General features: G+C 36.7%; 1 protein-coding gene across 11 annotated transcripts in view; it reads right to left on the bottom strand.

Annotated features, from left to right (window-relative positions):
* FHIT (fragile histidine triad diadenosine triphosphatase) overlaps nt 1-26,680 on the bottom strand; it is a 1,654,094-nt gene that overhangs the window by 565,690 nt on the left and 1,061,724 nt on the right. The gene's annotated exons all lie outside the window — the stretch shown is intronic.

Here is a 26,680-nt window from a genome sequence, read left to right on the forward strand (position 1 = left end):
GCTATGTACAGTAAGTATGGGTTAGATGTACTTTGGGAAAATGAAAAACTGGGGCAGTGTCCAGGTTGGAAGGAAGCATGCAAAAATAGCAGTTATTACCCGAGATAAAGGGGATGGAGGAAGTCAGGAAGGGAACTTGTGAGAGCATGTGGTGCATCTGGGATAAAAATGAGAACAATCATCCTATAGCCCATTTTCTTTGAGAAGTGCTAGTTCAGAGCAAACTCCCTTGATGGAGACTGGATTCCTAACTTCTATCTACTGTCACTCAAGTTCTGCAACTGAATATAAGCAGTTTTTCTTCTCCTCTGGCAAGAACCTCTATCTAGCTAACATGGTAATTGAATAAAATTTAATTTAAAGAAAATCAAAAGTCTTTCCCATGCATCCACATAAGAAAGCACTTAATCTCAATAAACTAGCAGTTAGGATGATGAGAAAATCTACAAGAGCTCAGAGATATGTAGCAAATCAAAATTCTCCCCATTTATGCAAAGGAATAAAGCCAAAACAAGCTCTCATTTCAGCCTAAACCACATAACATAACATATATTAGAAAGATGAGTTGGAGCAATGAGCTGTGACCACCGGTGATTCAAAGGAATCCCCAAACACTCCCCACAAGTTGTACAGAACTGCACTGGCTGCAGAAAATGACATTTACCAAGATTCTTAATAAAATGAACATCTTTGGCTGCTTCATATGTTATTGGATTTTGGCAAACAATTCAGAACTCAAATACCTTAACTTTGCCCACAGGTGAGACAGGGATACCCACAGGAATACCTTTGTACCCCCAGCAATATTTTCATTACTCAAGTCAGGGGAAGTGAGGAAATGAAAGCTTCCTGACACTTCCGGGTAGAGAGCTTAATTCAAGTGCATTATGTTTTCATTACTTGCATTTCCCTTGGAATGTGGTGGCCGACTTCAAATCTTGTGGCACCTGTTTTTTAACCTGCCTCAGATCAGTGATGTTCTGGAAGAAGGAAGCACATGACTACACTGAGTAGGGGTTCCACTAAATATCCATTTATCCCAATTAAGAAAACCATGGATCACTGTTTTACAACTGTTCTTAAAAGGCCCTTGAATAAAACAAGCATTAGAGACCAACCAGTCCTGTCATTGTGGACAAGTTATTTACAATCTCTGCACTTAAATTACATCATCTCCAGAAGGAAGGGGGTTACGCCCATCATGGCTTCTGACTCCAATTATCTATGCACTGATGTCTGTACAGCACTGCTTTTGCTTTGTTAGGGACTCTTCACCTTTCTTGCTTCCTCTTCCTGGAGACTTTTCTTTTTTTAATCAAAAAGGGGAGCATCTACCTAGGGAATTCCTGATATTCTCACAAGCATTGGGACTACCAATTTAGAAGGCTGAGCCCTTGATCTTGGGGCTTGCCCTTATGAAGCTTGTTACTGCAAAGGAGAGGCTAAGCCTATTTATCATATGCCTGAGAGTCACCCCAGAGAACAACTTTTGTTGCTCAGCTGTGGCCTCTCTCTCTAAGCCAACTCTGCAGATAAACTCACTACCCTCCTCCCTGTGTGGGACATGACTCCCAGGGATAAGCCTGGCCCTGGCATCATGGGATTGAGAAAACCTTCTTGGACCAAAAGCAGGAAGAGAAATGAAACAAAAAAGAGTTTCAGTGGCTCCTGAGAGATTTTCAAATTGAGTCGAGAGGTCATTCTGGAGTTTATTCTTATGCATTATACATTTATTCCTTTTTAGCTTCTAGTGTATTAGAATAACTATAAGGAAATACCTGAAACTGTTGAACTGTAATCCAGCAGACTGGATTCTTGATGATGTTTGAATAACTATATAGCTTTTATCATGGGACCATGTGATTGTGAAAACTTTGTGACAGACATCCCCTTTATTCAGTGTATGGGCAGATGGGCAATTTTATATATAAATATATATATATATATATATATATATATATATATATAATGGGGGGATAAGGGGTATGGGATGTTTTGGGTATTCTTTTTTCTTTTTTTTTGGAGTAATGAAAATATTCTAAAATTGATTGTGGTGATAAATGTACAATTATATGATGATACTGTGATTGTATACTTTGGATAGATTATATGTTGTGTGAATATATCTCAATAAAATTGAATTTAAAAAGTGGGAGCATTTCATAAATCAATTATTTAATAACTTGCTTTTTACTTGTTTTTTTAAAAAGTGTTTAATAATAGCAGGGAGTTAGGAGAGAAGGTTGCAAGAGGAAGACCCATTAGTTTTTTTGTTTTTTTTAATAACACAATTTTCTTTAAGTTAAGTGAACTAAATTCCTCCTCCACACCTCTTGCTTCACAATGAACTACAGACAGATGTCTATGTCACCCCAAACTGATTGTGCTTCTCAATGGCAATAACAACTGCACTCAGGGGAATGCATTTGTTTTATTATTATTACCATTATTATAAGTAATAATAGTAATAAAAATTATCCATTTTTGAACTCCCATTATGTGAAATACCTTTGCCTGCATTAAAATAAGCGGTATAAAGTAAGGCTTTAAAAGCTCTGGCCCTAAAAATAGTTAAAATGGCAAATTTTATGGTGTGTATATGTGATCACAATTAAACATAATAATAATAAAACCTCCGGCCCTGACATATTGCATGATTCCATTTATATGAAATGTCCAGAATAGGCAAATCCATATATACAGAAAGCAGCTAAGTGGTTGCTCAGGGCTAGGGAAAGAGGGAAATGAGGAGTGACTGGTAATGGTTGCAGGGTTTCTTTTGAGGGTGATAAAAATGTTCTGGAATTAGATAATGGTGATGGTTGCAAAACATTGTGAATATACTAAAAACCACTGAATTGTACACTCCAAAAAGGGTGAATTTTATGGTGTGTAAATTATATCTCAATTTTTTAAAAAAAGCAATTAAAACACATACACACACAAACTCTGCTGCCCTGGTTACAGATTACCCAGGTTCAAATCCCAGCCCTATCACTTAACAGTTTTCCCAAACCCAAATTTGCTCTTCTGTAAAATGGGGAAAATCCCTCACTGAGAGATAGGGGAGCTAAATGAGGTCATGCATTTAGGTGCCAAGAAGAATCTATGGCATATAGTTGAGTATTCCGTAAATATTCCTTTTATTATTATTTAGTCCTCACAACTATCCTAGAAGGTGAGTAGGACATTCCTGATTTTAGAGACAAGGAAACATCTGTAAAGGGTGAGGACGTTGTTCCAGGTCATAGATTCATATGTGGCACAGGTGGGATTTGAGCCCAGGCATGTCAGAATATGACCTCATGCTTTTTAATGACACATCATTGCCTCCTAACGCACCTATTAATAAACTGCTGTGCACAGGAACTGCTTAGTAAACTCCTACTGCATTTCAGAAACTCATGGATATATCCTTCAAGGAAGCCATTACCTGAGATGGGAAAAAATGAACAGTGCCTGAGATTAAGGAAATTAAGGTAAAAATGCCAACAACACAAAAGTTGGTGTCTTTGCCATATGACTAAGATCCTAGGACACTTTGGTCTTTATAAGGGGGCTTTTCTATCAGGAGAAGCCCAGAACAACTGGGCTGAGAAAAACATTATACAGATGCACTTTTGAGAAGTCCTAAAAAAGAATTGGGTACCATTAGCCACTGACGTCTGTGCCACATTTTACTTACATTTTAGTTATATTTTAAACCTCACTGTCCAATACAGTAATTACTAGCCATATGTGGCTATTTACATTTAAATTAAGTTAAATGGAATTTTAAAAATCAGTTCTTCCGTCATACTAGCAGTATTTCAAGTGCTCAATGGACACTTGTGTCTAGTGGCTGTCATAGGGGATAGGACAGATTACAGAACATTTCTATTCATTGCAGAAAGTTCTATTGGACAGCACTGATCTAAAATACAATCAAATAATCAAAAGTCAGGTACTAAGGAAAATTTTTCAGATATTTTATTTAATATCTGAAAAATAGGTTTGGTATCCAAATAGATATATAGAACTACAAATGCTCACCTTGGTTGTAAAATATTATAATTGATCATTTTAAGTTTCTAAAATAATACTCAAATCATATTACTCTGATGTGGGTATATAACTTTTCAGGAAAAAAAAACTGCTTTCCTAGACTCTGTCTTGTCATTAAAAATAAATAAATAAATAAGATAATATAAGACAGATGATGAGCACGCAAGCTCATTGCACCTCTGCTTTGAAAGGAATACAATTCAGCAGTCTTGAAAAAAAAAAAGTTCAGGACATAGGGGAAACCTCAATTGCTCTATTCCCTGTGTTAATAGCATTGTGAATAAAATGCCTTTTTTTTACTAAAGAAATCTCAAAATGTTGTGATAAGTATTCTAGTTTCAGTAGAGATGGCAGTGGCGACCTCCAAGTAACAAAATATTCTTATGAAGTCCTGTCAAATGTGCTAACGAGCCCATCTCCCATCTTCTCTCTGAGCCACTGTCATCTCTGTGATATAGGTGGAATGATTTTTATTTTAATTTACTTATTTTGCAGTAATAAAACACATGCACATGTACACAAATATTAATACATAGAAACAAACACAAACACAGATATACACACATGGAACAAGGTTATGCCTAAAAGTTGGTATCTATAATCTAGCTATATTAAAATTTTTCCTGATATATAATGTATATGCATATAAAGCTTGATGATTTTTTTAACTTATTTTGAAATAATTTCAAACATATAGGACAGCTGCAAAAGTAATACAAACCCCATACAGAGAACTCTAACATAAACCCGCCCCACTCCCAGACACCCAGATCCACAAATTTCAACATTTTGCTACCTCGGCCTTTTCTTCCCTTCTTCCCTGCTCTTCCTTCCTTCCTTCCTTCCTTCTTTCCTTCCTTCCATGCATCCATCTATCTTTTGAGAGCAAGCTGCACACATCATACTCCTTGAACACATAATATATCTATGTACATTTCCCATGAACAAGGATTTTCACTCCTGCAATCACCTTAAGTGCAGTTATCCAGTTCAAGAAATTTAACATTGACATAAAGCTTACATTCTATATTCCAATTTTTTTCTCATGAACTAGTAATGTCCTTTTGAGCCCTTTCTCCTCCATTCTTAGATCCCATCCAATATCATGAATTGCATTTATTTGTCATTATCTCTTTGGTTTCCCTTTTTTTAAATTGTGAAAATACATGCAACATAAATCTTTCCATCCCAACCCCTCCCAAGCATACCATTCACTAAATGGATTAATCACATTCACAGTGTTGCAGTACCCCTACCACCATCCATTACTAGAACTTTCCAAACAGAAACCCTACATTCGTTTTGCATTAACTCCCCAATGTCCCTGTCCCCAGCCCCTGATAACCTGTACTCTACTTTCTGCCTCTATGAGTTTGCATATTTTTTGCTCTTTTCTTTGTGGTTACCATGGTGCTTAAATGTAACATCCTATATCTATGTCACTTGCTTTGAAGCTAACTTAACTTCAATAGTTTACACAGACTATACTCTTATACTCCTCCATCCCCAAACCTTTATGTAGTTCTTGTCACAAATCATATATTACACATTATGAATCCACAACCACTGATTTATCATTACATTTTATGCATTTGCCTTTTAGATCCTGTAAGAAGAAAAAAAGACAAAAATAAAACAGTACTGATATTTATACTTTCCCATGTCATTACCTTTACTGCAGATCTTTATTTCTTCATGTGGCCTCAGTCAGTTGTCTAGTGTCCTTTCTTTAAACCTGCTGAACTCCTGTTAGTGACTCTTGTAAGGCCAGTCTAGTTTTGAAAATTCCCCCAGTTTTTGTTTATCTGGGAAGGTCTTAATATCTCCCTCATTTTTGAAGGACGGTTTTGCTGGATATAGAATTCTTGGTTGAAATTTGTTTGTTTTCAAGACTTTATATACGCTATACCACTGCTTCCCCCCTCCATGGCTTCTGGTGAGAAATCAGAACTTAATCTTACTGAGGCTACCTTGTATGTGACACGGTGCTTCTACATTGTGGCTTTCAGAATTCTCTCTTTAGCTTTGGCATTCAACAGTTTGATTATAACGTAGCAGAGGTGGGTCTATTTAGATTTATGCTGTTTGGAGTTCATTAAACATCTTGGATATGCATATTCATGTCTTCTGTTAAATTTGGTTAGTTTTCCAGCTATTATTTATTTGAGTATTCTCTCTGTTCCTTTCTCTTTCTCTTTTCCTTCTTGGATTCCCACAATGCATATGTTAGTATTCTTGATGATGTTCAACAGGTTCCTCAGGCTCTCTTCATTTTTCTTTATTCTTTTTTCTTTCTTCTCCTCAGACTGAATGATTTCAATCGTCTTATCATAAAGTTCACTGAGTCTTTCTTCAGCCAGGTCTAATCTGCTGTTGAACCACTTTAGGGAATTTTTAATTTCTGATACTGTGGTCTTCAGCTCTGTTTGGTTCCTTTTCACCATTCTACTGAATTCTCTTTGGGTTCATCTGTTGTTTTCCTGATGTCCTTTATTTCTTTGTCCATGTTTGTCTTTAGCTCTTCGAGCAAATTTAGGATCATTTTTTAAGTCTTTGTGATATCCCAGTCTGATCTTTTTCAATGATGGTTTCTATTGTTTTAATCTTTTTTACCTAGGCCATCATTTCCTGTTTTTTTTTTTGTACGTTTTGTAATCTTTTGTTGAAACATGGACATTTTGATATTTTAAGGTGTTATCATTGAAATTTAGACTCCGAGTGGCTGATTCTTAAACTTAATTCAGCTCTGGTTACGACAGAGCTTTCCTTTTGTGCCAGAAACTAATTTGAAAGAGGGGTGGAGGAGAAGAAAACACTCTTCCAATCTTTATCTATACAACGAGTTTAGAGAACAGCTCCAGGCCAAAGTGTAGGGGCCTCCCTGGTCCTTTCTGCACATATGCCTATTCTTGGACATACACATTTGGCCCTAGGATTTCCCCCATTTATGCAGATAGGAATGTCCCCTTTGCCCTAGGAAACAATTTCCTTGCAATCTAGGCACTGTACTGTATGTCGTCCATCCAGCAATCCTTTGCCCCAGGCAGCATGACTTGACTACTCTCTCATAGTATTCTGTAGGAGAGCTCTGTATGCTGTGTTCTACATGTAGGGCAAGTTCTGGGACAGTGAGTCCCTCAGGCCACCATCAGACAGACTGGGTCAGACAAACAAGATCCCAGCATGTACACAAGGGTTACTCTGCTCCCCCGGAACCAGGACCAGGGATCCACACTGGGCACACAGGTCGGCTCCACACCTAAGCCAGCGAGGGGCAAGGCAGGGGCCAGCCAGGCAACATGAGATACTCCTCTAAGTAGACTTTTTCTTGATTTGGCACTCTCCCTGTTACTGTGGTTCTTTAACAGCTTTCTGGAGCTCTGAGAAAGATGTACCTACCAGTTCTTACTAGTCATTCAGTGATTCCATGGGAGGACAGAGTCCTGAAGCTTCTTACTATGCAATCTTGATCCAAGATTTAGTATGTTTTTTTCATTTACACTTTCACAAACTCATTTGAGTGTTTATTTTTCTGCAAAGTACATAATACTATCCAGTATGTTAAATATTCATGTGTATATGTGTTTGTTTGCTTCTCTCCAACCCTAGAAAGCTCCACAAGAGGGATGTTGATTTGTTCACTGCTATAGCCTCAATACCCAGAACAACACTTATGAAAGAATAGCAATTTTGGCTGAGCTGTCTGGTTACCTACCCCCATAACTGTCTACCTTTTCTTTCATAGTAATTGTATTCTTGATTTTTAGCTGGGTACATGGATGCCTGATATAAAGACTACATTTTCCAATCTCAAGCTGACTGCTTTTGCCCCTTCTTCTCTCTTTCCTGTTTCTCTTAGCTAGAAATTAGTAAAAAAGAGTGGAGAGTTCTACTGGATAGAGTGGCATTAGATTGTCCCTCCTTCTAGTGCCAACACAGGTATGCAAATAAATACTTTTACATACACACATACACATATACACATCTATGCTTTAGCTCCTTCCTTTTAAAAAAGTCTCAACATAAAACATACTGGAAAAAGTAAATACTAATCTGCTCTCTAAATTGATAGGTCTTTCCTTGAATTAATAGGCAAATTTTCAAATGAGCCACAATGGCTTTGTGTCAGCTTTCTAATGCTATCATTGTTAGGTCAGTACTCAATAACTGAAAAACCAGAATTAGGCTATGCACATTTAACACAACATAAAAAGCAAAAGGGTTGCTTTTGCTTTTCTTCTATTTTTAGCCAGATGTTCGCATTGTCCAAACAGATACACAAGGTTATCTCTAGGCATCATGATTTTGCATACTTGGATGACTAACTGGTTAAATTATAACTACAGACAGTGAAAAGAGTAACACTAAGTGCATGTTATATAGTCATTCATTCCACAATTGAACAAAACAGACATGGTCCCTGCAATCATAAAGCTTACATTCTACTGGGGAAAACAAACAAACAAATAACCAAAGAAACTACCACTAGCAACAACCAAAAATACAACAATTGTTTTCTTCATAAACTTGAACACAACTGGCAAATAAAATAGCATGTCCAAGAACACTGTGCAGGGGTGGCAGGACCACTTGACCTGTGATTGCTTACATTGGATACACTGAGGTTAAACCACGACCTTTCCAGCACAATAAATGGCTATGCCTTTTGACCAAGATTCCATCTGAAACTCTAAGCTACTAAACTCCTAGAAGATAGAGGCAACATCCCTTATTAAATCTATAAACACCAGATCAATGGCAAGGTAACATCTAAAATCCTGAGGAATGATAACCATCTTCTTAAACTTTGGAGACATACCCTGCACCACAGTGCCAGGTGATGCTTTGCACTATTTTATGGTATTATTCCATAGCCCAGTTCTATAAGAAACTTATACTTCTTTTTTAAGCCAGAAAAGAAGAGAAAGAATCTATGAGATGTCAACACAGAACAGACACACAGGACCAGATGCAGACTCTAAATAATGTTCTACAAGAGTCAGCAGGGAGAAAGGAAATAATTTATTCTAGGAATCCTGACAGTTACCATCATCTACACTCTGTTAAATGGTTTGCATAGTGGAAAAACTTAAATGGGTCTTATACCATTCCCCTTTACTTATGGAAATTCAATCAAAGGCTGAAGCTAAAGCTATGATTTCTTGTCAAGTCATGATATTGAAGGTAGCTTTTCTGAAGGCAGCAATTCTCAGGCACTTCAGATGTAGTGATGAGCCTAAAAATACAATCTGACATATTTTCAACTGTTCATTCCAATGCCCAATCAATACCTCAAATATTATACTTTATATTTGCCCTGCAAAGTGGCAAGGAAGGATTATCTATAGGATCTGTGTACATGTATGTATCTATGTGTTTACGTGTATATACATATATGTATATGTGTGTATGTATATTTGTATATATGAATGGATATGTATATGTAGGTATATATACATGCACGTATGCATCTAATCTAAATACACACACACACACACACACACACACACACACACACACATACTGAGGTGGGGGGAAAGAGATTTCATGTTTTAAAAGAAAGAGGAGAGAAAAAAGGTCAAACCATTGTTACTTTCTAAAAATACTTTTCCAGGAGCTATAGTCTTCAAAGGTATACTGAATTATTCATTTAAACTTATTGGAACTAAAAATTGAAGTAATACCTATGAATATAACTCAGAATAATGTAAGAAGATAATCATAAACCTTCACAAAAATTTATGTTAACAGTAAATAGCTTTTGGAAAAACTGATTTCTGTTTATGAATGATATTGCCTAAACAAACTCTGTTGACAAAAAAAGACAACTGTAAAGTGATGAATTTTTGCAATGATGCCTCAAAGAAAAGTTTAAGCTTGAGTATCGTCTCTAGTGTTCTGAATTGTACACAAAAGTATTTACTACACATATTGCTTGTTTATGGGACAAAAACTACAAACAACATCTTGAATGAAATTTTTATTTAAAATTCTGTATATTTCGTATCTTTTTTTTTTTTTTTTTTAAGGAAGAGATCTTGCATTTGATCAACTTGGCCTTAATTTTAGTTATAATTATTTGAAAATATGCTAAGATATTCCTGACATCTCAAAAAAACAAATTATTGCTCTCTGTCAACTCATTTTTAGGAAAGCTATATCATAAAAAATGTATGGCTTCATATAATTAAAAAATTCAAGCAGTGTGCATTGACTAAAGTAATGTGGACTATTAAATAATTCACAATTGTGTTTAGCAGCAGCAGCTGTTTAATTAAAAGGTAAAAACTGCAACTAATCCACTATGGTTGACAGAAATACAGCCTACATCAGTAGTTAGATCCCCTAGGACAGAGAATATGGATATGAATTCAAGGAGTCATGGGCATCATTTAATGAATATAATGAAAATAATCACAATAAATCTGTACAGAAACATTTTACATCAAAGATTATCTGAATGATGCCTCGCTTCTAATTTCTTTGTGGCTAATATTTTTGCATTTCAATGTAGAAAAAATTCCTTTAATGCCAATATGGTTAATCATCAATGCACACAGCTTTCATTTAGACAGTCCTTAATTTAAGTCTAGACAACAAAGAGGCTAGAAAAATTCTAAGAACCCAATGGATCCCTTTAAAGTTCTAAACTCTAGGCTCAGTATTCAGCAAACCTGTTATAGTTGTCCTGTAGTCTGGAGAAATACAGATGGCCAATAAATGCATATAGATGCCCAATCTCACCAATAATTGATGAACCGAACATTACAACTTCATTGAGAAATTATTTTCAACTACTGTATTGGGGAAAAATCTCTGTTAATTGGAAATATATATATATATATATACCTACATATATATTTAATTGTGATGGTGAGGATGACATAGCTATTTGTGAAGATAATTTAGTAATATGCATTAAAAATTATATCTCTCCATTTCTGGAATTTCTAGTCTTACTCAGTTTTCTTCTGAAACATTCACACATGCATGAAATTTTATGTACAAAGATGTTCACTGCAACTGTTTTCCTTTTTAATGCAATTTTATTGAGATATGTTCACACGCCATTCAATCCATCCAAAGTAAACAATCAATGGCTCAGTGTATCACCACATAGTTGTGCATTCATCACCACAAGCAAAATTGTTTTTAGTATCAAAAATCAATAAATAAATAAATTTCATTACTGGGAGTTGATTAAGATATTATGGTACCTACCTCATAAGGTTTTAATATTCAAAATATGTAAAGAAATCCTACATTTCATTAACAAAAGAGACAAACAAACCAACTAAAAAATGGGCAAAATCCTTGAATAGATATTTCTCCAAAAAAGATATGCAACTGGAATTTAAAAAAAAGCACATGAAAAAATGTTCAACATAATTAGCTATTATATTAGACAAATGTAAATCAAAACCACAATGAGATACCATCTCACACCCACCTACTAAAAAAAAAAAAAAAGAAAACAGAAAATAATACGTTTTGGAGAAGATGCAGAGAAATGGGGACACATTCACTGCTGGTGGGAATGTAAAATGGTTTAGCCTCTGTAGAAGATAGTTTGGCCGTTCCTCAGAAAGTTTAGAATTACCATACCACCCAGAGAATCGACTACTAGGTACATACCCCAAAAAAGCTGAAAGCAGGGACTCACATAGATATTTGCACACCAATGTTCATAACAACATTATTCACAATAGCCAAAAGATGGAAGCAACTCACATATTCAACAATAGATAAATGGATAAACAAAACATGGTATACAATCAAATATAATTCAGCCATGAAAAGGAATGGAGTTCCAATATATGTGACTACATGGATATACCTTGAAGACTTAAGGTTGAGTGAAATAAACCAGACCCTAAAGGACAAACAACATATGATCTCACTGATATGAAATTATGAGAATAAGCAAATTCCTAGAGTCAGAAACTAGAATACAGGTTACCACATGCCAGAATGGGGTAGGGAATGAGCAATTCATGCTTAATTGCTACAGAATTTCTCTTTGGGGTGATGGATAAGTTTCGGTAATGGATGGTGGTGATGGTGGAATAATATTGTGAATATAATGACTACCACCAAATTACATACTTGAATGTAAACGGGGAAATTTTAGGTTGTATATCGGTTACTAGAATAATTTTTTTAAACAGGATTGTACGACACAGTGAATCCTGATGTAAACGATGAACTACAATTAATAGTACAATTATAATAATATTTTATCACCAATTATAAAAAAAGTATCAGTAATAATAACAGGGAGTATTGCAGCTCTGTATTCTATGCATCATTTTTATGTAAACCTACAACTTCTCTAATAAAAAAATAATGATAAAGTAAATTAAAAAAAAAAAGAAATTGTGTTACACTCATACAAGGAACTATTATATGGCCATTAACAGGAATCAGGTAAAACTATCTGTATGTGTTATATTCTCTGTGACAAACAAAAAGCAAATTGTTGGACAACAGCATAAGTTCATTTTTATAAAACAAATCATTGTAAGACCAAAAGACATAACAACAAATAGATTATTGTCTTAAATATGCTTTCTCTTATGCTAAAATAAATTACACTAATCCACTTCATAATTTTCTGCTTGTTTTTATATTGTAACTTTCCAGTTCACCATGGCTATGCTTTAGAAAACAGACTGGAGGAGTGTGGAATTAGGTAGACAAGTTCAGAGGCCACTGAATAGTACAGACTAGAGATAGAAATAAAAATGGAGAGAAGTAGAAAACTATAAAAGGGAGAAAAAAGAATTATTTTTTCAGAACGATTACAGTAAATTACAAAGTGCACATCCATCAAATAGTTGTCCTTAAAAGAGAAAAACCACTTTAATAGAGTTTCTTTACTTTCTGGAGGTTTGGTAGGTTGAATTATGTACTTCAGAAAAACATGTTCTTAATTGATTCCTGAGGGTGTAAACCCATTGTAAATAGCACCTTTGGAAAATGTTATTTTTAGTTAAGTGTGGCCAAATGAAGCAGGATGGGTCTGAATACTATTATTGGAGGCCTTATAGAGAAGGTGACAGGGAGAAAGCCATCAAGGAAGAGCGGAAGCCGGAAGGCAATGGAACCCAGAGAAGAAAGGAGAACAACTGCTAAGTGCACTGCCCTGCAACAGAAAAGCCAAAGACCCAAGGATGCTTGGCAGCCAGCCCCAGCATGCACAGTCTTCGGGGAGAAAGCACTGCCTTGCTGATGCCTTGATTTTGGACTTCTCCTAGCCTCAGAACCGTAAGCCAATAAATTCCCAGTGTTTAAGCCAACCCATTGCATGGTTTTTGTGATCACAGCCAGGAAACTAAAACAGGGGGGTAAATGAAAGCCCCTCTAAAATGGCAGGGGAGAAAGCAAAAGAAGGGGAAAGGTTCCTCTTTTACTTTACAAGCCAAAAGAAAAATGGTTCACAGGTTTTTAACATTTGTGTTAAATGTCCTGTGAATGTTTATTTGCAAGTTATGGGTCCAGCAGAGCAGAAAATGGGAATCTTTAGTTAGGCAGAGCAAGTGGATATTGACCACATCTCTGTCCAGTGACAAAAATCACAAAATTGACCCTCAGAAGTAATTTTGAGGCTGAGAGTAACTGTCTCCAAGCAGTCATCTTTTCAGTGGAGTTCAAACTCTGTGTCCAGGTTTGCTAAATTATGTTTACTCCTATTTAATGTGAATTGGTCTGCTCTTAAGCTTCAGTTGGAATTTACCAACTTATGGATTATAGAAATTCTCCACACAATCCTACAACCTTCTTTGCTGCAGCTGGGGCAAATGCTTGGCTTCCCAAATGGTTCTGTTGTCTTTATCAGGTTTGGGAAGTGATTTTCTTAAACAGTTTAATGAACGTTATGAAGTTATAATGACTTAATATATGACATAAAATATTGATAGATTAGACAGATAGATGATATAGATGTAGATGTAGATGATGTAGATAGAGATATAGAGAAATAGATGAAGGTACAGATCTAGATCTAAATTTTTGAAAACTTTCCTGGCATAAAAAGACTTGGGTTTACAAAACCAAACATTTTGGCATGCACGCTTAAAAAAAAGCAGCAGTCAAAGTGATGTCATCAACATGGTGAAAAAAACAGCTACTGAAAACTCCTCTAAAGAGATTTAATGAGAAAAAGGAAAATTCTGAATTGTTTAAAACTCTGGAGGTGGATATAGGCTGGAGAAGGACCCTACAGGTGCCAAATTGAAGAAAGAGAGGAAATATCAGGTAGGAATCTTCCATCTCAGACCAGCCATTCCTCTCCCCTCCCCCTCACTTGGGCTTAGTGTGGGAAAGGCACAGAATTGGGAGACAGAAACCTTCCCACCACGGACACAGATTTTAAAATCTCTCATAGCAGTGAGACATACCACACCATTTGAAGACCCAGGGGACAGGGGAGGACTTTTCAAGGCCCAGGTCAGTGGGAGACAAAGAGACTGAGAAAATGTGGACAGACACCATGTTTCCAGCCCTGGGTCTGAAAACCCATCTCCCACCCTTGAGGGGAGCAGCAGCTGGCTGTTGTTTCCTTGCCTTGGGGATGGCTGGAGTACTGGGTCAGCTGAGGGAGTACTCTGCCATAGGTGTAGACCAACATCGAGCCAGATTTTCATCCTGCAAGGTGAGGGCATAGAAATCCTGCAGTTTCAGCTCACCTGTGTAGATGCAGTCTGAGCTCGTAGGCAAAGCAACCTCTGTGGGTTATAAAGTTTCTGCACAGCGCCATCTGTTGGACAGTCCAGAAAGTGCAAGGGAATAGAAACCTTTTTAAAAAGATGCTTCAGACCCTTTATTAGGACCACAGAAACTGGTCTACACACCTGCACAGAAACCCAGCTGGGTTTTGGCTGAGAAATATGGATAACCCAACAGTCAAAGCAGGGCTCTAAAACAAATCCACATCTTGTTGACCAGTGGAAAACAGAGCACCTCTGAAAGCCAGCAGATCTATATCATCACACACAGTGAACATGCTGGGGTGCCCAGTACCTACCTCCCATCCCTGTGGCAGGCCACAGGTGCATGCTTGATTTGGGGGAAAGACTGGGATGCAGAGCCAATCTGACAACTGGCCAGCAAGAGAAACAAGGAAACATAGAGATCAAAGAAAATCAACAAGAAAACCCAAGGCAAAAAAGAGAAAACAACCTACAGAATAAACTAATCAAGAAAATCAGATGCCTAGACAGCAAAAAATCACAAGCCACACCAGGAAACACAAAGATATGGCCCAGTCAAAGGAACAAGTTAACACCTCAACTAGAAGTCAAGATTTCAAACAACTAATTAAAGATATTTAAACAAATCTTCTAAATCAAATCAATGAGTTAAAAGAAATGTGACAAAAGAGAAGGATATAAAGAAGACACTGGGTGACCATAAGGAAGAATTCGTAAGCTTGAAAAACAAGTGGCAGAACTTACGGGAATGAAAGGCATACCAGAAGAGATAAAAAACACAGTGCAGACATACATCAGCAGACCTGGAGAGGCAGAAGAAAGGATTACTGAACTAGAGCGCAAGCCATCTGAAATCCTACACACAAAAGAACAGATAGGGAAAAGAATGGAAAAATATGAGCAGGGGCTCAAGGAACTGAATAACAATATGAAGCGCATGAATATACATGCTACGGATGTCCCAGAAGGAGAAGAGAAGGGAAAAGGGGCAGAAGGAAAAGTAGAGGAAATAATCAATGAACATTTTCCAAATCTTATGAAAAATAAAATTACAGGTCCAAGAAGCACAGTATACCCCCAAAACAACTGATCAAAGTAGACCTACTCCAAGACACTTACTAATCAGATTGTCAAATGTCAGACAAAGAGAGAATTCTGAAAGCAGCAAGAGAAAAGCAACCCATCACATACAAGGGAACCTCAATAAGGCTAAGTATGGATTTCTCAGTAGAAACCATGAAGGCAAGAAGGCAGTGGTATGATATATTCAAGATACTGAAAGAGAAAAACTGCCAACCAAGAATCCTATATCCAGCAAAACTGTCCTTCAAAAATGAGGGACAGTTTAAAATATTTACAGATAGACACTGAGAGATTTAATGAAAAGGAGACCTTCTCTACAAGAAATACTAAATGGAGTGCTACAGACAAAGAGAAAAAGACAAGAGAGAGAGGTTTGGAAAAAAATGTAGAAATGAAGATACCAGGAGATAGAAAGAGGGTAAGGATCAGGCATTTGATGCTGAAGGAGTACAGAATGTTAAACGGGATTGATTGTATAGATCCAAATATGGATAGCACAATACTGGATGACGGTAGCACAATACTGAAAGTATAATAAACAAAGATGACTGTGAGTACAGTTGAAAGAGGAAGGTTTGGGGCATGTGGGCATGTACATCACCAGAAGGAAAGACAGCAGATAAAGACTGGAATGGTACAACTTTGTGAAACCTAGAGTGGTCAATGATTGTGATTAAATCTACAAATATATGAATGTTTTACATGAGGGAGAACAAATGAATGTCAACTTTGAAAGGTGTTAAAAATGTGATAGTATTGGGGAAAAAATACAGTCAATGCAAACCAAAATCTATAGTTAACAGTAACATTGTACTATGCTTCCATTAATTGTAACAAAGGCAAAGGCAATATACCAAAGCTAAATGTCTACAAGAGAGGGATATAAGAGAGGGGTATGGGATACTTGACATTGGTGTTGTTGTCTAACTTTTTTATTGTATTTAATGTTATTTTTTCTTTTGTTAAATCATAACTATGTGATTATACAGGGGACCACTGATTATTTACTTAGGATGGAATGTATGGTGTGTAAATAAAACCATCTAAAAAATAAACAGAAGGATACAAGTGCTAGAGAAAATGTGGAAAAGGGGATGTATCTAATCACCGTTGGTGGGGAAGTAGAATAGCACAGCCCATTTGTGGTGCTTCTACAGGAAGCTAAGCATGGAGTTGCCCTATGGTCCTGCAACGCTATTATAGGATATATACTTGTAAGAACTGAAAAGGGGAACACAAATGGACATTTGCACAATGGGGTTTATGGTGGCAGTATTCATGATGTGCAGTGGATGGAGGTGGCTTAAGGTTTCATAGAGTGATGAACAGAATGGTGAACTGTGGTGTATATATACAATGGAAGATTGAGCTGCTACAAGAAGGAATGAAGCTGTGAGGTGAATGGGCATTGAGGACAGTATATTGAGTGAAACAAACCAGAAATGAAAAGAAAAAAACATTTTAATACCTCACTAATGTGGACTACTGTAATGTGAAAACACTGAGCATTAAATTTGAGAGCACAGGTTATCAGGGGAAGGCTTATGATAAAGGTTCCTAAATTGCAAGCTCTTACAGCAGTCACATCTACTCATGAGTTTTAATGGTTATTTCTAAATTTTGAGATGCTGAGCTCTTTATGTATAACCGGGTCAGTTCCTTGAACTTTGGGTATCTGTGTGACACCTGAGACTCAGAGTCAGAGTCCAGCAGCTATGAAAGTCAGTATCACCCCATACAGCAAATGTTAAACAAGCTGAAAAAGAGATCAGACTTCACTTAGAGATATGAACGAAATGGACTTGGTTAGGACTAAGGTAAATCACACCAAAGGGTAAAGGACAATATTGACTGTTTTAAAAAACTTCAATTTCTAAGTGAGACCAAGGGAAGTGATGTTTATTAGGTGCAAAAATCTATATTTTTTGTAACACATTATATAATTTAACTTGTATGGTCAGTTTATTCAAACACCATAATTACATGGAACTTTGAATAGGGAGTGAAGTCTGGTTGGTTTGTACAGATTAGTGTGAAGTCCTGATACATGCCAGAGTAATTTGAGCAGAGAATAAAAATGTATTTGCAAAACTCCCTTGACATACTGGGGGAAAATGTGGAAATATTAAACTTCCCCACCTGGGGAATTAATGATATTCTCACAAGCACTGGGGACTACCAATTTAGAAGACCAAGCCCTCGATCTTGGTGCTTGCCCTTATGAAGTTTGTTACTGCAATGGAGAGGCTAAGCCCACTTAAAGTTGTGCCTAAGAGTCACCCCCAGAGAATCTCTTTTGTTGCTCAGATGTGGCCTGTCTCTGTCAAGCCAACTCTGCAGGTAAACTAACTGCCCTCCCCACTATGTAGGACATGACTCCCAGGGGTATAAATCTCCCTAGCAACGTGGGACATAACTCGCAGAGATGAGCTAGGCCCTGGCATCGTGGGATTAAGAAAGCCTTCTTGAACCAAAAGGGGGAAGAGAAATGAAACAAAATAAAGTTTCAGTGGCTGAGAGACTTCAAATAGAGTCAAAAGGCCATTCTAGAAGTTATTCTTAGGCATTATATAAATATCCCTTTTTAGTTGTTAGTGTATTGGAATAGCTAGAAGGAAATATCTGAAACTGTTGAACTACAACCCAGTAGCCATTATTCTTGAAGAAGATTGTATAACTATATGGCTTACACTGTGTGACCATGTGATTGTGAAAACTTTGTGGCTCCCTCTCCCTTTATCTGTGTATAGACAGATGAGTAGAAAAATGAGGACAAAAAGCAAATAAATAATAGGATAGGATGGGAGTATGGGATGTTTTGGGTGTTCTTTTTTACCTTAATTTTTATTCTTATTATTTTTGTGTATGGTAATGAAAATGTTCAAGAATTGACTGTGGTGATAAATGCACAACTATATATTGGTACTGTGAACAAAAACGATTGTACACTGTGGATGATTGTATGGTTTGTGAATGTATCTCAATAAAATATAAAATTGAACTTAAAAAAAATAGCAGTGATCTTCAAGTTCATGATGATTATTTGCACCCAGCTTCAGTTCTCAACTACATAGTTCTGTCACATTTGGGTAAATTGTTTTACATTGAATAATGAATTAAATAAACATGAATAAATAGCATTTCCTGCTAACCAAGGTTCACATTCAAATGCAATAGCTTATTAGCTTTTTAACCTTGGGCATGTTCCATAATATCCAACGGCTCAATTTCCTCACCTATAAAATGGGGGCTATCATGGCTCCTAGTTCAATAAATAGGTTGTTCTGATAAGCATAGGAAGAGGTAGTTGGGGCTCAGTGAAAGGCCTAGCACATAAGTACTTAATAAACATTAACTCCTTTTGTTATTATTCTCCACCACTTAATGCAAAGGAGAAAGCCAGTAAATCTTTATTTTTACCATTATCACAGAATGAGAAGAAAACATGAAGCCTTCAAGAAGGAATAGAAAAATTTGGAATTACTTCAGTAAAGAATTTTTTTCTGGATTTCAGAACTGTAGTCCATACTTACACGGCAAGAAAAAAACTAAATGAATTACTTATAACCATGTCTAGAAATTGTAATTCTTCAGTATATAACTCTTCATCTGCATTTGAAGCCACAAACTGTTAAAAAGACCTCAAAATAATTTCATATTTTTCCTACTAATGGTTCAAAATTTACTCCCTAGTTTATTCTTTGGTACAGGAAACTTTCAAAAGACAATTTGTTGAAGATGATTCAGGAATAATATTTCTGATCTAATATGAGATCATAAATAATTCAGAAGTTTTACATTATCACAGAATTATATTTAGGGGATCTCTGTAATGAGAAGCATTCACCTTGCTACAGGAATGCTACTCTGTATTTAATCTTATAATATTCCCTTCAGGGTATACAAGACAGCCTGTTGGAAAATAGAATGTTCCTTGGCTGTATTCAGAAAGAGAACAAAAGAAGGAAGGCAGGTAAAGGACAAGCACCATGGAAATGACATTTAGTTTCCATTTGAATTCTACAGCAGTGAACTTTTTTAAATCTTCATTTGAAGAAATTCTGAAAAATTTGTCAGGAGTGGGTATGAAAAATGATACAGCCTGCCATTTAAGATAGGGTGTTAAAAAATGTTAACAATTGTTCAATCTAAATGGTGGGTGTTCAGGTGCTTATTTTATTATTCTTGCAACTTTCCATATGTTTGACAATTTATTACAAAAAGTTGGGGAAAAGACCTGCTGCTACAAAATTGAGGAAAAGAAAACTCCATAATTCTCTGATGTGGTACCCCCGGTACCTGTTCCTTCTTTCTTAGTAATAGCTTTTACCCCTCTCCCATAGAAGCCACATGCTCTGGGGAAGGCTCACTCCCTCACCTGGGCTATAGCGATGAACCACAGCCCTGGCCTAGCACAATCCCAGACCCCCTGACCATCTGTGTCCAGGAACAGGAAGGGAATGAAGCTGGACCAATCAGAATGAAGCCCAGGATTTCTGCTCGACAGTGGTGGAAAGGTCCTTCTCCTCTCCTGAAGGACACAAATGAGGAACGAGCAAAACCCCAGAGCTGGAAGTGACCATGTCAGGACCACAATCGGAGAGTTTGCTGGAGACCAGACCAAATATCAAGGAACAGAGCTGAGAAACAGAGACAGAGTGGCAGAGAGAGCACCACACTTAAGCTACACTTAAGCCAAATCTTATAGGGTAGGTTTCAATTATTTGAGCCAATAAATTCCATTGTCTGCTTAAGCTAGAATGGGTCAGAATTTTGAGGTTATTCCTTCCAAGTAATATTATCCTGACATACTAACAGGCAAGAAAAAAATAGTCTGAGCAATGACTAAAGGAACTCTTTTTTTCTTCTTCGTTTTTTAACCCCATATACTGATACTCTGAGGGTGTTATTGTATCATTTGCTGCCAAATGGAGAGGAAAGTTGGTTTCTAAGGATCCCCTTGGCCAAAAACTACAAAACATCTGTTGAAGTCACGAGTGACTTGTTAGGCAAAGTTCAGTGGCAGTAAAGACTCCAAAAAAAAAACAAAAAACAAAAAACAAAAAACAGATCTGTTCTCACCAGTGGATATTTATATAATTAGGGTCAATTACAATTTAGAATTTCTGGGACATGGGGCTAAATTAGAGTGACATTTAAGAACTCTGCTAAATTTTCCCATTCATCTTGGAAATTTCTAGAATTAAGTAATTTTCTTCTTTTCTCTTTTATTATAATTTTCTTCTTCAGGCTTGGTAATTACCCACTACTACAGGGTACCTTCATTCAGAGGGGGAAACAAAAAACAACCATGGGATTTTCAACCAATGCTGAGACTAGGTTTTGCTGCCTGCTGAGTAATGAATGCTGATATGCAGAGCAACCTTTAAGTGAGTTGCTTCAACAGAATTCTTTATTCTCCTCCAACCCAGAGTCTCACAAAAAATTATCAGATTGTCTGAGCAGGTGATCAACTCCACCCAAAAAGTAACAGAAGACTTTATTATTGCTCAGCATCCTTTACACAAGAGGTAGAGATTTTAAGTAGCCCCTGGGAAATGTGCAAGTAAACTCTATTACTTGCCAGTGGGTTTTACATATGCCTCACTGATACAGGTTTTATGAAGATAAACCTTTTGAGCTTTACTCAACAGAGAGTAAATATAGCTGACATTGGTTTAAGCTATTCCAGTTACATTTACTTCTGGCAACCAAGTTCATCAGATCCATAAAAAAATAGCCAGAGGCCTTTAAATTTTAGGTCAATAGCACTTGACAATTATGTATTCCTAAGAGAATCTCTAACAGTTTGCACTGATGTTTAGGATATTTTGGCCCTCTTCATACAAGGAGTGGGTAGAGAGTGCCCATCATCAATCCTGATATGTGATGACTGACTTTCCAGGCACCCAAGCACCTTGAGAAGAAAGGTATTATTAGCACTATTTGAAGAAAAAAAATATGAGAAAACAGTAAAAAAAATAATAATAAGTTAGTCATTCGGTCAATGATCATCCAGCTCATGAGTGAAAGAACAAAGACTGAAACCCCATCTCTCCAATTCCAAACCTTGCATTCCAAATTGTACTCCCTGTGTCAAAACATGAATCTGGGATTGGTTACCTCAGTTTCTGACTCCTTAATAAGATAAAATTCATGTATGCTCAATAGGTCTCTAAAATCATCTTTGATCAAGTATAGGCATTTCTAGTTAGAAATTCCTTCAACTGATCTCATCCTTGTCCAGATCTTGGGCCCTTATTCATATTATTTCTTCTACACAACAACCCTTCCCTCCCTTCCCATTTCTACCTACAAAAGCTTACTTACATTTAAAGTCTTGTTTTAGTCCTGCATTCTACAAGTACTTAACAGGTGTCAACAATGTGCCAGACACAACAAACAGCAAGTGAAGCATATGTGCTGCCTTCCTGTGGGCAAAGCTTCCCTAAAGACCTCACGACAAAACAGAACACATGATGGTGTTTCAGAGTTCATGAAGGCTTTCCAGCGCACTCCCAGGCCAGCCAAAATTTAAACATCCTGGAAAAATGTGTTCCAAAGATGCCAACTAAAATAAAGAAAGAAAACTTTCATTTCATGAATGCCAAACACGTGCCAGTTATTTCGTTGCTGTCTAATTTAATCATCAGCTGTGTGACAAATTTTGAATGCGAGCATGTTAATATATTCATTCAAAAATATTTGCATAGCAGCCACATCATTTAAGATGTTGTGTTAGACACTCCATGCAATGCAAAGGTAAACTCAATGACAGGAAATAAAATCTGCATAAATGGGCAGAGCAATGGCAAGTCTTTATCTTGGAGATTAAAAAAAAAGTGTGCTCAAAGGGTATTTTGATATCATTTGCTTCTATAAAGAGAAGAGAGTTGACTTCTAAGGGTGCCCTTCAATCATAAAAGTAAACATCTGGTGAGGTTTTGAAACTCCTCTAGGGTAGGAATTGGATAGTGATGGACAGCTTTATCCCAGAAACTAACATTGCACCTGTCACTCAAATAATTGAATAAAAGATACAGACTGTATCTTCATGGAGTTTCTAGTTTAGTATACCACAAAAGGAACAGAATACTGAAGTATTCATAACTACTTACATTTTTAAGTTTCTATTTCCATTCTGCATTCCATTTAGCAAATTAAAATACCTACTCCCCAGAAAGGCTCATTCTTAATACAAATTTTACTTACAGTGAAGACTGGTATTAGCATATCATCACTTAATGTCAAAAAAAGAAGATCCATCATGATATTTTGAATGAATATTGTAAACAAATGAAAGTATGCAGACCAGACATGGTCTAGCCTGTATCTAGTTATTAAGAACAACTGTTTTGATGGCAATTTGTAATGATGTAAAATGAGATAAAAGATATTACTCATCATATTCAGTGTGGCAACCAGTTTGGCAACAATCTATAAAATCAGGCATTAGGATGTGATAGCATCTATCTGTGGAGAGTTGAAATTGCAGATAGTGTGGAAAAAGTGTATTGTAAGTAAGAGCCTAATATACTGGAGTCATCACACCTTTCTCTTTCTTTTGCAATTGTTGATTTTCTCATTTGTCTTCCCCAATACTGTGAACCACCCCAGAGCACAGGCTGTATGACTTTCACCTCTGGATCTCTAGACAAAGGCCCACTATGCAGCATGGAATATATGATTACTAACCACGGAAACAAGGAAGGAAGGAAATCACAATTTCATCCTAAAAAATAAATGGTACTGAATCCACCTTCTTATCAACAATATGCCCTTCTTCAAGGTATATTTTGCCAAGGAACAGCAATGGAAGAACCAGTGAATGGAAAGACTGAGCTTAAACTTGATATCTTACTCCAGAGAACAAGGGGAACCTAGGAATATTACCAATAATTAAATACATTTTATTGCTAAATACCCCCAAATTTCTCTCATGAGTGACTAATCTGATCCTGACTTTTTCTTTCCTTGACAACTTCTTATTTTGAAACAGTTCAAATCATTAGTAGGTTGCAAGAGTAGTACAATGAATACCTGTACATCTTCATCAATTGTCAATCTTTTACCTTGTTTTATCTCTCTCTTTACATGCATACACACACACACACACACACACACACACACACACACACACACGGTTGCTATTATCACTGTCTGCCTAACCGCTTCAATGGTTTATATATTTCAGAAAGATAAGTGAGGTGTATTCAGTGTTTTGAGTATAATAATCTCTCTGAAGAGTTTTTAGTCTCATGGTATGTGTGAGATAAAAATGGAAGGATTGGTGATACAGACCCTGCAGAGTCTAGACTTTATCTAACAGAAAGTGAGGAATCACTGAAGAATTTGAATGGGCTTGTGACCAAATAAAAGTATTTCTCCTAGATAATTTGAAGATGCTTACCAAAGGCACAACAGAAGCAAGAGAGTGGTGGTAGGGAAATCACTTAGAGGAGTTCAAATACCAAGAGTATTAGCAAAAATATAATGAAAGTGGAACCCTTCCTTTCTTTTTCTAAAACAAAATACAACTAAATGGGTTTTAAAAGTCAGTGGCCAACAATATTTAATATAAATAAACTCAAGTAGCATACATTTCAATTAATTAGGTTTCTGGAGGAGTAATGTGGTATTTGGACTTGGACATTAAATCAATACTGGCCTTACAGACACTCCCCATGTTCTCATCCCTCCATTCCAATTCCCTCCCTTCTCACAATCAATACAAAAACCTTCTATCAGCCAGAAAGGATAATAATCTTTAAGCAGAAATAGGAATCTAAATTACAATTGTAAATATCTAAAATCTTGTAGTCTGGGGACTTCTTAATGGGAATATCTGATGTGACTTTTTGTTATTCTTATGGTTGTGTTCATGAGCACATCACAAGGGTGGCTTAAAGGTTTAACTAACTGCCATAAATTAGATTTTCTTTAAGAAATCATGTCCTTGACATATTTTTTCATTATCTGAGAAGAATGAAACAGATTTTTTTGGTTAATTAGTGCTAAGGCATGTATTTTGCATTAGCATTAAGTTTACCAAAATGGCTTTAAAAACTGTAACAGATGGCAGAACTATAATAACTTTTCCTATGATTTAGGTTAAGAATAAAGTGTCATGAGAATTCTCCTCCTGCCTAACTTTTCCATAAAGTTAATGAATTTAATAGATAGGATGTATTGGTTTTTTTTCATTGAGGTGTAAACAATTCTATCTCACCTTAGATGATTATAATGAGTTGTGAGAGTACAGCTCAGTATTATTTACCAGAGCAAAGAGATTTTCTAGGGTTTAATATCAAACCACTTAGAAATAACTCCAAACTCCGTATGATAAATGAGTGGATGGAACAGAGGTTCCAAAGACAGATGCCTATAGGGATCTGACAGATAGCACAAGGAGTAAAGCTGCCTTGTTCTAAGGACAACAGGGCATAGTGGGGACTGACACGAACTGGAGACAACAAGCATCATCCCAAGGGGGCAGACACTAGACTTCTCACCAACGGCTCTGGGGCCTGCACTGAAGGCCCTGGGCAGCCAGAGCAGTTGATTTTTCAAAAGAAGCTCAAAATCTAAACTTTGTATGTGAAAACTCCCAACTAAAATTGTGGCAGCTACTTCAAATTTTCTTTAAAAATCAAACAAAAAACATGAGGACCAAAGAAAACCATCTGTAACTTCCAACTGGCCAAGAGACAGCAGTCTGCAACCTTGGACAAGAGCCTGTAGCTGGGGTCCATGGCCAGTGCTATGTCTTATTTCACACCCTGTCCTTGGTAAAACACTCAGTCCCCAAGTGAAACACTTTAAGCTAGTAAACTAGATCTGCTTTACATCCTGGTTTTCAAAAATAAATTTTGGTGAAAAATGCATGAATTCTAACAAGTAGACTACACTGATACCTGTGCAAGACAAAACTGAGCTCTGTGACCACCACCGAAGAACTCGGTTACTACTCAGCTAGCCTTTACTCTATTCCTCTCTACTTTACTCTCTTTTCAGTTCCCTAGAGGGTTTATTCCAAACTCTCACCCCATGACTCTTGAGAGTCATTAGCTACCCTAATTAGCAAATTATGAGAAGTGGTACCCTTTCTTGCCTTCATTTCACTGCAACACTGGATATCTTATCTCCTGATGTCTCTCACCATCAACACCAAGATTCCCAGATCTCCTCCCCTCCCTCCCACCAACTCAATTCACTCTTCCTATTGAATCTTCTCGTGACTTCCATGATGTTGCTTGCCTGGCTAACTTCTTATATTTCTGACTGTTTCTATATCAACTTCCACCTTACCAGGTGAAAATGTTAAATTTTACCTGGTCCTTGTGGTCCTGGAAAACAGCAAAGGTAACAGAATCCCCCTATCCTATGTATTTTAGAAAATGGCTTACTGCAAAGAATCACCCTTCCCTGTATGACTTAAATTAGACTGACAGATCCCAGATGCCCCTTGTTTAACTATAACAAAGCCAGACACAGATCCTTCTCTAGACTTCTGAACTTTAAGGGAGACTCACAGAAAAATAAGCTGCTTTAGAATAAAATATTCTCAGATCTACAATCTAATCACATCCAACTTTTCATCCCACTTCCCCACATCCATTTCTTTCATTTCTATAAAAGAAAAATTCTCTTTTGTCTAACTCTTGAGACACTTACAGACCTTATCCATTCTCCCTATTGCAATAATCCCTCCTTCTATTACATTAGCCCTTTTCCCTCTTTGCTATAATTCTTTTGAATGAAGTCTCTGTGCCAGTTTGGATATATTACGTCCCCCAGAAAAAGCCATGTTCTTTAATGCAATTTTGTGGGGCAGACATATT

This window comes from Choloepus didactylus, chromosome 1 (genome assembly GCF_015220235.1).
Source record: "Choloepus didactylus isolate mChoDid1 chromosome 1, mChoDid1.pri, whole genome shotgun sequence".
NCBI lineage: Eukaryota > Metazoa > Chordata > Mammalia > Pilosa > Megalonychidae > Choloepus > Choloepus didactylus.